The sequence below is a fragment of the Pseudorasbora parva genome, chromosome 22 (genome assembly GCF_024679245.1).
Source record: "Pseudorasbora parva isolate DD20220531a chromosome 22, ASM2467924v1, whole genome shotgun sequence".
In the NCBI taxonomy this organism is placed as follows: Eukaryota; Metazoa; Chordata; class Actinopteri; order Cypriniformes; family Gobionidae; genus Pseudorasbora; species Pseudorasbora parva.
The window spans coordinates 23690106-23708472 of record NC_090193.1 but is presented as its reverse complement, the minus strand read 5'-3'; the positions used below and the strand labels follow the sequence as shown (position 1 = coordinate 23708472).

Below are 18367 nucleotides of genomic sequence, written 5' to 3'. Positions count from 1 at the left end.
ACTGTCAGGTCTTGCATAAGGACAAAGAGACAGAAAAAAAAAAATTAAAAAGGGAAAACTGCAACAACAAAAAAAAAGTGTGTCTACTGGTTTTATTGTTCTGTAAACTATGCACATCAGACGCGGCTTTGAATTTAACCTCAAGACTAAGGTTAGCAGCGCTGAAGCAATACCCCATGTCATTTGAGAAAACGTTTATTACAAATTGTAAATGAAACTTAGCCTAGCTAAATACGAGAAAGAAAAAACAGGAGAAAACGGACAAAAGAGGAAATGAATTATGTGTGGAAAGAGATTGCACCATTTATTTAGTCATAGGTGGGTTTTTTCTTCATAGTGTTCCCTTCTCTTTTTCGAACGCTTAGCAATACAGTAACAATCACTGCAGTGTCTCTATTAAAACAGTATGGGCAATTGTGGACTGCAGTGTTCATCTGCATCATGTCATGCACTTGTTCAAACTGACTTGAAAACATTATAGCATTGTTTTCCCTTTCAAAACTTGCAAATACAAATGTGATTTGGGTGGCTGATTCGATGTTGATAAGGTGTTCAAAGTGTTATGGGGTTGCCAGGATTTTTATTTTATTTTTTTGTGGTTACTAGGTGCTGTGTAAGTAGTAGTACCCACAACATGACTCTATGGCCAACTTGACACAAATGGCATTAACTTTCTGCAGTACACTCTTTAAAAATAAAGGTTCTTAAATAGCTCCATGAAGAACCTTTAATATCCAAAGAACCTTTCCATTGCACAAAAGGTTCTTTGTATTGCAAAAAGGTTCTTAAGACTATAAATAGAAAGAACCTGACACAAAACTGTTCTTTGGGGAACCAAAAATGGTTCTTCTATGGCATCACTGTGAAAACCCATTTTTGGTTCTTCCTGGCAACTTTATTTTTAACGGTGTATCTGCTGTCTTGTTTAATTTACAGAAGAAAAAAAAATCAACCATTGTGAAATGTTTTAATTGCATTTGCTTACACACCATTAAAAGTGGTCAGAATAATCTCCAACTAAGTATGAGCAGAAGTGATAAAAACAGTGAAAACCATATTGTTCCTAAATTCTACCTAAAGTTGTTGAGTCGTCAATCATAAATGATTAACAGTGTCACCGAACTAGTTAACATGCCAAGCATAGCACATACATTATAATGTCACAGGTTCACAGCGAGATTCAGAGCCCTGTCAATCCTTTCACTAAAAATATTCAACACAGCAGCCAGCGAAACCCAGACACTAATTTGCATATCTCAGACTGTGTGTAGTTGGACACCTTAGATAGCGGAGGCCATTGCTTTTGCATTTTCCTCTGTTTTAATATAGTGTGATAGCCATCGAGAAACAGAGCGCTGATTTTACAAGCCCTAATACTGAAGCGCTTTATCAGGCCAGGATCCGACTCTTGTCAAGTGAAACTGTGATAAAGTCAGTTTCTAACTACACCAATCGATGAAAGTAATTTATTTACCTCGGGTAGGCAATTTCAGTTCCGTCTTAAGATGGCTGGAGTGAGAGAAAAAAAAAAGGGGGGGGGGGGGGGGAGAAAGTTTGGCTTGGCAGGGCTTTGTACGACGGCGCCCAAGATTAATATTCCTCTCATGAAACGTTCTCGGACATGTGAGGCGACTCCATAAACCGTGCCGGGGTTAATGCACGGTACTAAATCTACACCAAATCTGAGGCGCAGCGAGGTGGTGGGAGGGCTGGGCCACTATCATTCCCACCTCTTCCCCTCACCTGACACATTCGCTACATTAAAACCTCCACTGCATGTGATACGGCTCAATCAGAGGGCCTTTTTTGTGGAACCCAAGCGAAAGCGGTCTGGCCCATAACTTGACTAGGTAAAATAAAAGGCACATGAATTACATATAATAGTCAGTACAAATGTGACCACTTAAGGCTTATATTGAGGTGCTAATGAATATTCATATTCATTGTGCTTCAGGCGTTCGTTGTGGTTGTAAACCCATCATAGAGAAAGGGCAACCCAAAGGTGAATAAATCAGAACATTACATTAAAACAAGCATGTGTGTGATGTGAGTCAGTGCCTGATCGAGGCTCGTACGGACAGCGTGTGAATTACAGAGTGCGGTAAGTTTTCAACAAAACATATAATCTGGGCAAGTGCATTAATTCAGTCCATCTCGCACGCTTGCCTTTACATCTCCTGTGTGAAGAAATCTTTAACCAAGACTTACGGTTTTGTATTTCTTTTAAATGCAGCTAGCCATTCAAAGAAACTACAGTACATGAAATCCCTCCCTCGCTCTTTCTCTCCATGGCCCTGGATGTCATTTACATGAATCGTATTGCTCTTGCCAACCTCGAGTCAGACCCCATTTACGACGCCCTTTATTTCCGCAAAAGACTAGCAGACTTCCTGACCCCCCATCTCATTTCTCTCGGTGGAGGTTAGTGTGATGGCTAGCACGTTCTGGATGGGAAAGGACGTGTCTTACGAGGTGGATGATAAAAGCAACCTCAAGTTGGTGCTAGGACATGTTATTACAGTGTGTTTAAGTTTGCCTTTGACTGACAGGACAGCTCGGCGTGAAAGGATTTCTGCCGCTACAGCTGCTGTGGTTTTGTGGACTTGACAAACATAACCCTTTCTTTTCACTATTGTTTTTCCCCTCTTTTCTGCCAGTCTAACTCCAATAACAATGCTATTTGGGGTGGCTGAGGCAGCTGCATATTTGTCGTCCCCCTTTCTCTTCCCCTCCTGTTCCTCCATTGTGTGTGATCTCAGTGTCTGGGACAACCGGTTTGATCCCCTATGCGAGAGTAATTTGCCAGTAGCCTTCTGTTTCAGAGCCCTGATAGGGATGAGCCCCACCTGGAGGAAAAAAAGGCCTAACTTCCATTACATGTGAGCTATTATTAGAGTGTGTTTTTTTTTTTTTTAAGTAGCTTTCTATCATATAAACATTAAGAGAGTGTGTAATCCTGGCAATATTGAGTCATTTGAGCCACCCGCTCATGGGAGCTATAGTTTACAGTGCCTTGTCATTGTTTTCAGTGTGTAGTCAACAAAGTGGATGGTATTTGAGAAATAGTCCCAGCCCGGCCGAGGAGATCTTGCGCCGCCAGCGGCATTAATTAACTCCTCATGCCTGTCAGAAGTAATAGAGAGCAACGCGTTTAGACACATCAACAGGGCGGCTGGTCATAAAGTGAGAAAGTTGGGCGAAAAACAGACTAAGCAAGCCCTACGAAGCTCGTTGCTGAAGCAGCAGCCAATGAGTCAGTCGCCTTGTTAAAACAAGGAAGGGTTTGGATTTCAACTCCACTTCTAAAGCACAATGCAAAAAAATCTAAGTCTGGTCCCCTTCCAAGAGCCATATAAAGGTTGAGTGAATCTGGAATATAGTTTTGCAATTAAAAGATGTGGGTGGGGCGATTTAGTCGCAATATTAATATAATTTGTGCATATGCACACAGTAAACTCTCAAACTAACACTTTAATCCCACCCACTTTAAAGTCGTCAATCAAAATTGCCCTCTTTTTCACCTACAGCTCCACCCTTCCTGACGGGCGGGCCAACTTCACAGCTCTGCTGTATCCAAAAACAACTCCGCCTGAAACCTGATGCCATACCCCACTAAGGATGCAGACGACATGCAGACTCAGAAATTTTTGTGCTGCTTTGCTAACAGTTAGTGTTCGTATAGGTAAATCGAGCTTGGTCCCCGCATCCTGAGAGGGCCCCCCATTTTAACAGTACACAGACTCAATACCTCAATTAGACTTCTGTGAATACACTCACAGGCCACACTGTTTACCATCATTTCTCAACATTTTAATGGGATCCAGCTCAAATTTAAATAAATGAGCACTTCAGATGATGTCTCCAGGCCTTTCTACTGTTTATCTACTACAGCCTCCCTTTTGACCTCGGTGCCACCCGCATCAGACAGAACGTTCAAATATAAAGATGGCCCAGTGTGAGGGAGTTCCGGGCCAGTTGAAAAATCTCAAAATATTACTTTTGTTAATCTTGTACATCTATTTTCTACATTTTGAAACCTTAAACACAGGGCAACACTAGCTGGATAGCAGACAAAACGATAAAAAAAGAACAAATCAAACTGTCAATAAGGCAATAATTGCATTATGCCATTGTTATCCAGCAGAATAGATGCATGCATCATGTATTTACATTATAACTGTATAATGTATAGTTTAGAACTTTTGTGCATTTTGTATAAATCATGCACACTAACTTGTATAATCACAAAAAGTATTTATAATTAGCAACACACACACACACACACACACACACACACACACACACACACACACACACACACACACACACACACACACACGTAAAGAAAATAAAGAGAAAAATATTTTATTATGGGGCCAAGTGAAAAGGTTGGCAGGGCAAGTTATATTATTAATTATATTATATTATATTATATTATATTATATTATATTATATTATATTATATTATATTATAACAATACTATATTATATTATAGCCTTACTGTGTAGCCCTGGTAAGACATTTATAAAAATAACTAAATAAATAAAAAAATAAAAAATCATCTGGTACCAAGGAGGAAGGAGTCCTTAGTGTGTGGTCACTTTAAGAAAACTAATGCTCAACAAAAGCAAAGCTATAATTTATACTTGCCTGCCGGACAAAGCCTGGAAAAGCTGGTGGAATGTTTGCGAGCTGCCTGGATACTCCTGGAGAAGCAGGGCTTCTTATTGACGCAACGGCTGAGAAAATAACACTGGCTTGTGTACCAAGCCCATGGCCAAATATCCTTTTATCAGAGAGTCTGCTTATACCCCAGAAGAGAAGGGAAAACAGATGACCAGACAGCAAGCTAAACAGAGAGAAAGGAAGTGAGTGAAAGACAGATAAATGGGAGAGTGAGGGGAGACGGAGAGACCTCCTCTGCCGTGTTCTCTCCTTTTCATTTCGTTTCCATCCTGTCACTCATGTGATAAAGTGGCTACATGAGACTATTGAGAGCAAGACAAACTACAGCCCAGGTCACAGCGTGCATCAACAGTCTGCGCCCCCGATACCTCTCCATCTGCTACCGTCCTGAAACCCTGGATCTCTTTCAAGACGAGAAAAAGAAAAAAAAAACTTTCCGTCTTCTATGAAAGAAGGGCCATCTGGAATTCTCGGCAGAAGGTTCTTCCCTGGTACAAATTTTTAAACCAATCCGGCCAGGCGCGCGGAGGCCCGTAATGGCTCTGACATGTCCCTGCGCTATGACCTCATCAGACAGTATGCAGAGCCAGGGCACAGGAAGGTGAAATTCCAGCAGAAGGTTCCATTCGGCCCATGATGCCGTGTACCTATCCCGACACGCATAGATTCGCCGATTGGTATTCGAGAGCGTGCACGGCTGACGACTCGCGTCACCAACCCACTAACGTGACAGGTAGCGGGGTTTGTAATTGGAGCCGATCAGTAAGCCATATGCCACTCGTCTCCTTGTGCCAAATCCCCGCCCCCGCCACCCCTCTGATGCTTGGCACACTCTGGCTCCTATGGAAAAAAAGCCCTCCACTTCATTAAGAAAGTAAACACAAGTGCTGTCTGAAGTGTCTAATTAGTCCCCTAATTACTCCCTGCTCGTTACTAATGCAAATTAGATTACGCTGCTTAACTTCATCGTGTCCACAATGCCGCTGTTAATTGAGGCCTTTTGAAATTAAATTACTCGCTAATTAGCATATCAAAACCATTAATTCTGTGCCAGAGAGAAAGAGAAAAAAACAACAACAAACGCCAAGTTTTGCTAATGAGTTTTGCTAATTGAATATGTACGTTCAATATTGAGTTTTTGCCAGCCGGGCCTCGTTCAAGAAGCTACTTAGCCACTTGTGCGAGCGAGTTCAAAGGGAACGGAAGCCAGTCTTGCGCCGTTTAAGGCAGCACTCAAATGGTTTGTCAATATTTTCGTGTTACGCAGCGCGAGGGTAACGCTCGGTGAGTGAAACAAATACGCCCTTGATGGGAGTATGCAGTTGTTGTTTTTAAAAAAGCTATGGTATGCATGATACATATGTATTTGTTTAATTTGGAGGGGAAAAAAGTGCTAAAGTGAATGACAAATCACAAATTTCAAAAGTTGTAATATTGTGAAATATTATTACAATTTGAAATAACTGTTTTTAATGTTAATTTATTTCAAAGCTTGGCAAAAACAATTACTCCAGTCATCAGTGTCACTTGATCATCAGTGATCTTTCAGTCGTGCTTCTTAATATCTCTGTGGAAACGCTGATGCTGTTTTGTTTTAGGATTAGATTTTTTTAACAACCCAAACTTTTAAAAGGTAGAGTATGATTATTCATTATAAAATTCAATTATTTCAAAAACTTAGATCAAGCTTGCATTAATCTCAGAACATTGCTTTGAGGAAAATATCATAATTAAAATATTTAATTATTGAATAATGCTACGTAAGCATTTCTATTTTTCTCAAGTACAATCAAATGTGAAGATCTCATCAGTTTGACCACACTAAAAAAACTTCCAAACTTTAAACATTAAATTGTCTCATACCTTCACAGGCAGGCGTCCATTCAGAATGAATAAGCCCTAAGTAAAAGTTCACGCCATTAATTCATGTAATCTACAGAGGCGACGAAAGGCTTAAGAAATCTCAAGAGCCATTTTTGCTTCAAATGTAAACGACTACGATTAAATTTAACACTTCCCTTTTCGGCACCCCACCCCCACACACCCTTCAACCCAATATCCGTCCAATATGGATTTCTGAAAGACTCCATTCAGTGCTCTCAAAGTCTCATTTTAATACTATCTCCAACTTCTCATTTGAATATGGACCCAATGTAAAGGGGTGTAGAAGAGAAAAGAAATTGAATAGTGAAATTGAGAGGTAGCCACACAAAAAAAATTAAATAACCGTGATAATTAGATGTGAAGATATTATAATTTCTTTACAAGGATGCATTGAAAATGCTTCTCTACAACATTTGGCCTAATTGTCAGAATTACCATATTAACCAGTTACCATTTGAGTAAGTTGATTAAAAAATTGATTATTCGTCTATTTCTTTTAGGAGTTTCTTAATCAAAATCTAACATCCTTGAAAAATTAATTTGAAGCCCCTCTTATCAGTTAATTAAATCTGGTTGGAAGTCATTTTTCTGTGAAGCGTGATTAGACAGCGCACTGTTCTGTACTGTTCGGGCCGCATGACGTTAGAAAACTTTTCAATGTCTCATCAAACATTCAGAAATAAGAAGAATAGAATTTCTTTGAAGGGCCGTCTCTTCTATCATTCTTTTTTTCCCCTTCCTTTTTTAAACTATGCCTTTCTGATAAATTACGCTATACCCGAAAGATCTCTCACTCTCATTAACACATTCTCATTACCGGGCAGGAATATAAGGAAAAGGGAAAGAGAAAAATACAGAAAGAGAGAGTGTGTGTGTTGGTGGACGGAACGAGAGAATAATACTTTTGTAGGATGGATGACTGTATGGAATTATTTCCTCATATAATCCGGCAGAGTGTGCAAGTGTGTGTATATATTTGAGGTGTTTCTGAACTGCTGTCTCGGCTGGAGGTGAACCTTAAGCCAAATTAAAGAAAGAAAAGAAGCCAAAGATACAAATGTGCTTTACAGACAGAAGAGAAGAAAAAAAATCTGAAAAAAAGTCACAATCTCTTGAGAAAACTCACAACTCTCCCCTAGAAAAGAAATCAAACCGAATACAAAAGCACTTAGAGCACAAAAAATAGACAGCTCTTTTTATGACCCTTTTAGGTTTTTCTGAGCAACTCTAACAGTACGGCATTCCAGATTCCTCAGACTGAGGATCTAAGAGGGGCGATAAGTCATATTTGACAAAGTAAAGCTTAACACATATTTCATTACAATAAAATACATTGTAATATCAATATCTTTGGAACGTCTCTGTGGACAAAGTTGTCAAGAAGATAAGACAGTGCATGTCAGAGTCGGGTGGGAAGGAGGCTTCGGCTGGAGAGGAGCGTTGCTCTGAAAGTCAGCCAACACACACGGCGCTAAAACGATTTCGCCAGACAACCTTGGGATAAGCTGCTGAGGACGACACATTAATATACCAAGATAAAACAGGTGATGAGACACTAATTCTATTTTTTACTGGAATAGCCACATATATTTTCTTTCATTTCCCCCACCTCCTTATGCATTACGCTCATTCTTTATCTATAAAATAGGGTGGCCAACTAATCAGAGCATTTATCAAATTCCTCACATTTTAGCATTTGTTTTGGAGGGTTTCCATAGCTTGGAGTACAGGCCGCCTTAGAGTTTCCAGAGCTCATCTGACCACACGCAAACCTTTGTTTTCGGCCTCTGAGTCTTACTGACTGCAGCGGTGCATAATAAACCCTGGTTTAGAACTAAAAATACTGCACTGAATGTTTATTGAAATGTTTGAGACCTTAACAGAGGGCAGCCAGGCCACTCGTCATTCACATCAAGGTGTGAGTGAGGCCACAGGTTTCACTTCCTATAGGGAGTGGGTCAATTAGTTTGATTAGGTGTTTATTGAATGATTGGGGGATGCTGATTACACTGCTGAGGCGTTCGGCTTACTGGAAGTCAATCAAGAGAGCCGCTCTGTTCCTAATACAGTCCCCTCATGGGGTTTGTTCACTCCTCACAGTCTCCTTCCACATCTGACCTGTCACATTTTCAGAAAAACCCTATCTGTTTCAAATACAATTAACCTTTTGGACAAGGTGGAGAGAAAAGTGAAGAGACTGGACAGGCTGAACACCTCACCTCTTCTATATCATTATCGCTGATACATTGCAGGAAGAAAAAAAAAATGGTAGAAGATCCTTATGAGGGCCCCTTATGAACAGGTTCGAACCAGTTTTCAAAACAGAAACCAAAGTGAACCTAAATCCAAATTCACATCGCCTAGAGGGTTTAGACTTTATTTTGCACCGCTTTTTCTTCTGTGGGATTTTTTTTTTTTTGCATGGGGGGGGGGGGGGGGGGGGGTGTCGTGAGGGACAAGCCTCGGCTGTGTTTTTGAAATTAGCCATGGCAAGCTGGTGTGCGGAAAGTGATTGCTCTAAACCGCGGAGCGTTACCGGGAGGGACGGTGGAGGTTCGCACATGCAGACGTCTCAGCCTAATAGCACCCAGGAGATGTGCTGCGACCGAGGATTTCTGGAAACTTCTCTCCGGCCAGATTTTTTACAAACGCCCAGCACAAAGCCTCGTAAAGAAACTGACTCGTCAGAGATGTCAAGTTCACCATAACTCGCCGCTGTAATCATTTCCTCCTTCACTTTGACTCTGGCAGTTAAAAATTTTTAAATGAGATTTTTTTTTAAATGTATCCACACAATATAATAGAATTAAATAAATATTTTTGATATCAGCAGGCTTTAGAGTGTGTTAACTGTTTTATGCACTTGTATTGTAGCCTTGTTTTGCTGGGAGCTGATTGCTTTAAAGCAAATAAAATAAATAAAGTGTTAGTCCTTGAAGAAATACTGCATTTGTGTTTTATCCATTACTAACAGATTGTGAATTCTTCACAAGAAATCTGAGGGTGAGGAGAAACAAAGGCAAAAGCTGTCATAGTTGAAATGATAGAGCAGAATAGCCTACCTGTGGACAGTGTTCATATTGCTCTGTTTCTTCTTATCTAGAGATTTCAAAAACATTTTCCTTCAATTGTTCTTCTGCCTGCAGGAACTGAATTCATTTTTTTTCTATGAACCAAAACAACAATTATGACAACCAAACACTTAAAATAATCACAAAAGAAAAAGTCCTTCCTCAACCCTTTTTCAAAACAAAAAAAAAACAGGCATGGAAATGTCTGAATGTGATAAAACGCGGCATGCAAACTCTTTAAACAAATTTAATCAGGTTTTAATACAGGGAACAGGTTTACATCTGAGGCTTCAGTCTTTCATTCGCTCACCATTTTATCTGATAAAAAAGATCGCTTGATTGAAAAGAAATGAAGTAAAGATTAGGTATGCTGGTTTCAAAATTAAGCATTCAGTCACAACACCTTTTTATCTGGAGTTATCTGCAACTTTTATCATGTAGATTCCTTTAATAAAATCCGGGCATGGGTCATGTCAGGAAAGGTAATTCAAATTGAAAGTGAAAAATTACCATAGAATGCCATGTCATCCCAATATCACAGCAATGCAATTCCTCCCCATAAAAAAGCGCATGTGTGTAGAGGAACATGAATTTGGCCATCATTCCTTTTTTAATTAAAGCATTCAGTCCCCTTTCAACGCGAGTTCAAGGATGCCAGGAGACTAATTAATTTGAAAAAGGTAAGATGTCTGTGCACAAATGTCTTCCGACACACAGATTTAAAGAATATGGAATAAGAGAGAGGTAAGAAAGAATGAGTTCGAGAGGTCGCACCACTTCAAGTCGCCCTGGTGTCATGAAGTGATCAGAGTTGAAAACAGACCAGTGCTGTTTGCCTTTTCGGTATGTGGGTGTGAAAACCTGGATAAAGATTATCAAAAAGAGGCACATCTATGGAAAATGCAAAGAGGACATCAACAGAAAATAGCTCAAAAATTGCTCATTGGCTAATTAATTTATCTAAAGCTAACTTGGTTCAAATAATATCACAATATAGTTGGCTGTGGATGCCGACAACCATTAAACCACTGCTATAAAGTACAGTATAGTAGTGCAAGACACACACATCAGCTTTTTGTAAACTTGCCATTTTAGTTTATATTATATATATGCTGACGATAGACTTGTAGGGTTTGCATCTCTCTTTTCACACACACACACACACACACACACACACACACACACACACACACACACACACACACACACACACACACACACACACTTTTATATACATGCAACATTGAAATACTTTCCTACAAATAAATAAAATAAAAAATCTTTGTCTGCTGCATTAACACTGTAAAATTAAATTTAAGTGGTAATATGTCCTAAACAGTGCATTAAATAATTTAGTTCTCTTCAAATTAAATAAGTGTGAAGGAAAAGTGAATGAAATTTTATAATACAAATAAATTAACATTTTCAAAGCACCTTTGTTCACACCTTTCTTGGCCATGCAAAGAAAAAAAGACTGTGGGGTGAATTAAAAAGTGTGTGTGAGTGAGAAAACAAAGCACAAAACTTATTCACTCCTGTGGAAAAGCCCTGGACAGGAGAGCTAATCCTAGGTTTAGTGAGTGGGTTATTTCCCAGGAAAGAGGGGGTATGGATGTAGAATCCCATTACAGATGTCAGCCGACTGGCAGTGACCGCGAGGGCAGACATCATACCGGTACAGAGCCCCATCGTGCCCCAACCTACCGGCAAGAAAAGCTCAACCAGTATGAAGTCTGACCGGCTCCCCTAACCCATCCACCCCTCCTTCCATCCGCGACCCCTCTGTAGGAAAATACTCTCCCTGACTTCTCCCGCTAGCGCTCCGATGAATGGAGAGTGAGGGGCTGTCTGTGAGTGTGTTAGTGTGTGTGTGTGTGTGTGTGTGTGTGTGTGTGTGTGTGTGTGTGTGTTAAGGGGGGTTACTACACAATTATTCAGATAACAGCTGGGGATAATATAGTGGCAGATGTCCCCTGGTCAACAATGCTCACAGACCACAGCCGAGAGCAAAAGGCAACTCTAAGCAACGGTTAGCAGCATTCATCACACAATTTAAAACAGAGCAGAAGTCCTTCCTTTTTGTCTTAATTTTTCTGAAATCTTAAAACTTGCGGCCCCTCCTGAGCCATTGTAAAAAATCTTTAAAATATAAAAATCACACAAATACAATTAAGCTAAAAACTATTAATTTGACCAACATCTAGTTTTGAATAATATGAATATATTTACAGATTTAAAAAGTTTTTATATACATATTCATTCACACACACAGACACACACACACCCACACACAAAAGCTTCCTGAAGAGATTTTTCCTGTGTTTTTGCGTCATGTGTGAAAGCCCTCGTATTATTTGGCATGTGATGGTTAACGCTAGACAACATGCTTTTCCTGCAGTGCGAGTGTGTTGTGTTGCGCTGCGCTTCTTGCACTCCTCACCCCCCACCAAGACAAGACACTTCACCACAGCAGCGTCAGAGAAGAGAAAAAAAGACAAGACCGTACACAATACAAAGAAACGCATGGATTTGGGTATTTATAACAGGACATACATTCTGAAAAAAGTGATTTTCTTGTAGGAAAATGCAAACTGTCTGAGAAAGTTGTGTAGGAACTACAGGAGAAGAAGAAAGCGTTGATCAAAAATGGAAAGACAAATCAGATTTTGTTTTACACATGGTTAAAAGATAATTCTGTCATAAGATGTATCATGTTCGTCCGTTTCAAATGCAAATAACTTAAGTAGGCATCCCCTTGTTACCCATTACTAATACCATAAAAGAGACCAACACTTCTCCATCCCGCTGCTACTTTACGGATTAGCGAATGAAAATTAGATGCATTTATATGGTTATTACTTATATGGTCACACAGTGGGGAGGGGGGATTTATCCAAGCGTACAGTGCAGCGCCAGAATCTCCCTCAGGAACGAACCGCTCGCACCTTCGGCAGCTGGGGGTGGATTAGAGTTTTAAACCCGGACTAAGGTTTACTGCGGCCGGCAACACTGACAGGAATTCCTCCCGCCGTTGCCGCCAAACAAAGCCGGGCAATGTGGATAGGAATAAAACGTCTGAGGTTTTCTCCTCTCCTGTTTAGGCAGAAGTTTTCAGTAATCGCAATCGCTGTTTTGAGAGCTTAGCATTTGGCGTCACGAGTGGGATTTTTATCTGCGATAGAAGCGTGAAACAGAACTGGGCTTCTCTGGAAAACTTTACTAAGACGCATTCAAACAAGCCGCAGATGTCACTCTGACATCAAGTCACGTCTTTTGTGACAGTGCCGAAAGTTTGCTCCCTTCTTTCCCAAAGCTTTACGGATGCGGCTGCTCTCCGCCGTTCTCTGACGGACATGATGGCTTGTCAGCGTTACGCTGGGGTTTTTAAAATATACAGCGAGTCGCATTATAAAGACCTTCATGGAGGGGGTGAACGCTCGAGGGGGGAGATGGCGGACTGAGAGAAAATCCATAACACAAATACAGCTGTCAGCTGGAACGCAAAGTTAGCAGAAGCAGCTTCGGTGGCCACAGGGAGCAAGTTTATGACTTCAGCTTGCAACCTCCCTTAGACACCATCTAGGCTTCAGTAATCAATACACAGTGTTCTTCATCACACCAACAGGTACCTGAATCTCTTTTGGGCAAAAAAAAAAAAAGCCCAGTTGCAACTCTTTCAAGCAGGTATCCAGCATGTGACCGATCATGCAGCGCACTAGTTCACTTTCCATCCGCGTCTGCAGCTGCGAGCTGCCAATAATCTCTCCTGAGGTGCTCGGCTAATGGATATAGAGAAGTAATGATCAACGCCTCAGACTCAAGTACTGTCATTTCCGTCCAGTGAACACCCTGCTTTTCCTTCTACCACATTTCCCCAGCTCATCGGAAATGGGCCCTTCCTCTCTCTAAGCAAACGCTAGGGTCATTCTTTAAGACAGTCATCACCTCATAACAGCCTGGCACTCTCCCGAAACCCGGCGTGAAGCCTCCCCACACAGGAAACCTTGTGCGCGAAAACCAAAAAACTGCACACACACAAAAAAAATGTGCCACTGAGGTCACAGCAAAGAGAAACCGTGCTTAAAAGTTCAAGTGGAGAATTAAGTTCACATTGGGAATAAATTCACGTAAGAAAACAATGTCCAGCAGCATCTTCAGCAGCTGACGGATCGCCGAGACGGCATTTCCGCGCCGCAGTCTGGTCTCTCTCAAAGTTGAAACAGTTAACGCCAGACCTTTTCGATATCTAGCTCAACTAATCAGATCAGCATTGTCATCTGGAAAACATCCGTCACTCTGGTTACTTTTTTCTTTTCGGTTTTTAATTCGCAGATGCTGAAATTGCTTTAGTGTCATAAGTTAGCTCCTTTTTTCCCTCTTTCATGGTTCAGAGTTTGAGGAGAAAATGACACCACTCTCTGAGTTGTAATAAAAGCAGCCCTCACTGTCTAAAAACGTGCATAATTTATTATTCACATACACTGAAAAATGCTCAGCCTCGCTGTTCCACCAAATAACATCTTCAATTAAAACCACATGTTTAATCTACGGCTGGTGCTTGCTGCTGGTCATCGCCAGAGCTGGTGCGTTCAAAGACGCAAACGGGTGTAAAAATTACAGCCTGACCTTTCACGTGAGGTCAGCTGAAATATGAAAGGGAGAACGTAGGCATGACACATTTCACACAAAACATGTTTCAGAGAGCAGAAGTGGCCAAAAGTGTGGTTGACAAAAAATAATCCTAATCATTTAGAGATGGATATGTATTGCTCTTCAAAATGCTTTAGCTAAAAATGCACTTGTGTGAAAACTAACATTATTTTTGGAACGGTTAAAGAGTTTAATGGTGGAAATGCCATGTGAGGGTCTAAGGGACAGTGCTTCATGAGAACAAGAGTGCTTTGTGTTAAAACCACCCGTGATATTGAAAAACTTTACCTCTAAATCACTTCACTAAAGCTCATCTGAATTTGAAAAGAGCACACACACACACACACACACATAGAGACACAAAGCACTAAATGCTTTTTGTACAGCACACATCGACATATATTTGCATTAGCAAGAAACCGGTTGTTCAAACAAAGTTTCAATCACCAAATGTTCCTAAAATATGCATCAAAAAGCAACATGCCTGAATGTACACCTGGCATCAGGTTAGTCTCAATATCAACGTCCAAAACAAACACATTCCTGACCTTCTCTACCCAGAAAAATACCCACAGTGGGCTGAATACCAGCCTGCCATGCAATCCACACATTCATCAAAATAGCGCATTTGAAAGACCTCCGAAAGTGAGGTTTGTATAAACATGGAAAACAACATTAAACACAGTCACTTATCACAGAAAAAGTGATATATCAATTATAACTTTAACTCTACGGTAGCCTGGCATCTGCCGTTAGAAACAGAGTGCTAAAACTATCGGCTGAGGTGTAGCTTTCGCCGCCTGCAGCTGCTTGACGGCCATGCAAATAACTAAATTACCCACTTTACTGCCATTTTCATGCCCTCCCTGAACGAAATGCCATATTCTTTGTCAACTTCATGAATTATCCCTTTTCCTCCATAGGCACATAAAATCATTCAATCACTCTATTCATCTAACACACACGCAGATCAAATGGAAATTGTATTCATCACCTTATGCATGTGTTCATCTACATTTACACACGTCACATTTCAATTAGCAGGGAATCTGTTCATCATAAGAGGCAATATATCAAACAACACATTGTAGGAGCACACAAGACAAAAGTGTTTTAGTACAAGAAAAATGATTTGTCTTATAAAATTAAATAAACTATTACATTTTAAAAGCCTGTTTATGTTGTTAGTAAAAACGAAGATGAGATAATTAAACAATTAAACCAAATAAAAATATCAGAAACACTTTATGACATCAAAGTAAATCATTTATCATTCTCGTTCAATGTTCAAAAAAAAATTCATCTTGTAATTTAATAAAAATTTGCACTATGCTGTAAATGCCAGCAGTGAATTAAGACAACATTCACTTATATTTTCTGAGATTTAAATTAACTGTGTCAAAAGCTCCATCAATCAGTCCTTAATAACATGAGATGAACACACACTGACAGATTATGAAAAGGATGAGGCATATTATTTTTCATTAGTAGGAAAAGACTTAATTGAAATTTATTGTTAAAAACCAAGTACAGAAATAGTCCAAATTACTAGTGTTCAACTCCTGAGCTGTAGTTCCCTCTGCAGATTCACTTTTAATGCCCGGGACTATGGGTTAAAATTGAAGCTTGTTTTGTTTTAGTGTTGCTGTTGTGTTTGAGAGAGAAACAAACAGCACTGATTTGATCATGAAACGAACAAGAAACTATTAAACATATGAATTAAAAATAAAACAAAAAGTTAATCTTGCTCAAGCATCTGTGTAAATATTAATCCTTAAATAAAGAAATTAAGTTTTGCATCACTGAGGTTAGTCAGCAATATGTGTTTTAATTCGTAAAAGCGAGGCAAAAACTGACCATTTAAAAAATATTTTATTACAACATTTTCTTTTTGATGTGCAAAGTTAATATTTTTCATCTTTTTTAAATCTGATTTTTTTTAAACAACCCTTACTCAACGTATCTCGCGGTAATTGATGCATTTGAAATCACACTCATTTATAAGTAGCATAATAATAATCAATACATGCTGGTTAAACTTATTTTAATATTCATTTTATTAAATTCTTTACATTTTTAATGTCTCATTGTCTCAGTAACACACCGATAACACACACTAAAACAACGAGAAAACTTCAATAGGTTTCATTTATTGTTCTTTTCACTTTATGCTATAATTTTAACAAGTTCAATTTTTATTATTATTATTATGAATTATTATTTCTTAACGTTGTATCCAATAGAAATGAAAACGTATGAATCTGAATGCATGTGTTTTATTTGCATAAGATCACGATTTGTTGAGGGCCTGTTAAAAACAATCAGCTACACGGATAATAATAAGAAAAAAAGTGCATGTAGTCGTGATTTAACGTTTTAGTTTGCGTTCATATTTCGATGCTGTTTGTTAACTTAAATTGTAAATATGGAGAGTTTAGTTTCAAAGGCCAATCAATAGGCTATATGATTTCTACATTTCTGTAGAAGAAACATAGGCTATGGTCTTTCAAGAGAAATCAAATGCATACGAACATATACTTATTCCAAATTACTTTATCTGATCCGTCAATAAAATATTTTGTTGTTGTTTTGATCAGATTTCAGAGCATGCGATATTTTCAAACGCAGTTGCACATGCCCAATAAACTTTATTTATTCACGATCGAGGTTCATTTTTATCTAAAACCCTGCCAAGTTATTAACTGGTTTTATTAAAAAATGTAGGCTCTCTTATTCATTCTCGTGGAGAATAACAACACGCTTTCGTCTCCGGTTTAAAAGTGTAACAAAAACAAAAGTTAACGTTACCTTGTCTAATTCATTGAGATTTGAGAAAAATGCACTGATATTTCTTTCTTTTGATCTGAAGAAGTGTGTGAGATAACGCGTCCGTGCACTCAAATCAGGGATAGCCTAACGTTTCATGTTAAAATCGCGTAAGAAGCGAGGAGCAAAGTAGAACAAGAAAGAAAGAAAGAAAAAGAAGAAGAAGTAAAAAAAGTGGATATGAACCTGTTAGGATATTGTGAAGAACTCTACTTTCACTCTACGGCTGGACCATGTGGAAGAGTCGCTCCAGCTCTCGTGAATGTCCCAGAGATTCCAGAAACCTTCAGAAGAGCAACGTAAAAAGAAAAAAAAATCCTGTTCTATGAGTGATGTCTTCAGACCATTACTTTCAACGACAACTGTCTTTATTAGTCTTCCTTTTCCTTTTTACTGGCTTCCTCTCTCAGACTGGTCACTCAGTAGGGTGATAAGTGGAAACAATAATCGTGCACTAGCTCAAAGGCTGCATGGTCACAGCGCTCCTCAAAGTTCATGAAGAACAAGCACGCGGCTCTTTACGCCTCCTCGTCGCTTCAGGTCTTCCCTCTTTCTCTCTGTTAGTCACACGGTGAGTTTTCCTAAAGTCCCAACAATGCTTCTCGCTGGAGTTTTTGGCATCTCGTCTGTTCCTCGCTCATTCGCAGAGAAATCAGTGTTGAATTACTCCGCTTGTGTCTTGTGTTGGCGATGTGTTAGGGACAGTTTGGTCTACCGTAATACGTGTAGAACAGGCGCGCGCGCACATCTTCTGCGCTGCCGCCGCGTGTAGCACAATAAAAAGCTCGCGCGCTCCAGGCGCTGATCTCTTCACCTGCGCGCGCATCGCTGGTTTAGTTTGGCCATTGTGGCAGCCGAGGAGCAACAGATGTTAGTCAAAGGACAGACTCACCATGGGAACAGTTTCCTTATTCCTCGTACTCTTCAGGAAGCAAGTCTGTTCTTGCTGCTTGTCATTATTTAATCATAAAAAATAAAAATCACCATAAAAAGTGTTATTAATTGTTATCTATATTACCCTCATCAACGATATAGGCTAGATAAGTAGATACGTTCATAATTCACCCAATGTTTGAGTTTGTCCATATTTGACCAGAAAATTGGGTTAAAACAACCCAGCCTTTTTTTTTTTTAGACCATACACTCTAAAAAATGCTGAGTTAAAAACAACCCAAGTAGGGTTGAAAATGGACTAACCCAGGTTCTTTTAACCCAGCGATTGGGTTGTCTTAAGCAAACATTTAACCCA

At 39.6% G+C, this 18367-nt stretch overlaps 1 protein-coding gene across 4 annotated transcripts in view; it reads right to left on the bottom strand.

The window, feature by feature from the left end:
* Nucleotides 1-17844, bottom strand: part of foxp4 (forkhead box P4) — a 141747-nt gene extending 123903 nt beyond the window's left edge. For 3 of the 4 annotated variants that reach the window (XM_067432291.1, XM_067432292.1, XM_067432293.1), the window contains exon 1: nucleotides 17305-17843. The gene's annotated coding sequence lies outside the window, so the exon portion shown is untranslated. Of the gene's footprint in view, nucleotides 1-17304 lie in introns of all 4 variants that reach the window. The other variant, XM_067432294.1, reaches the window with a different exon arrangement.
* Between the last annotated feature and the right edge of the window lie 523 nt (nucleotides 17845-18367).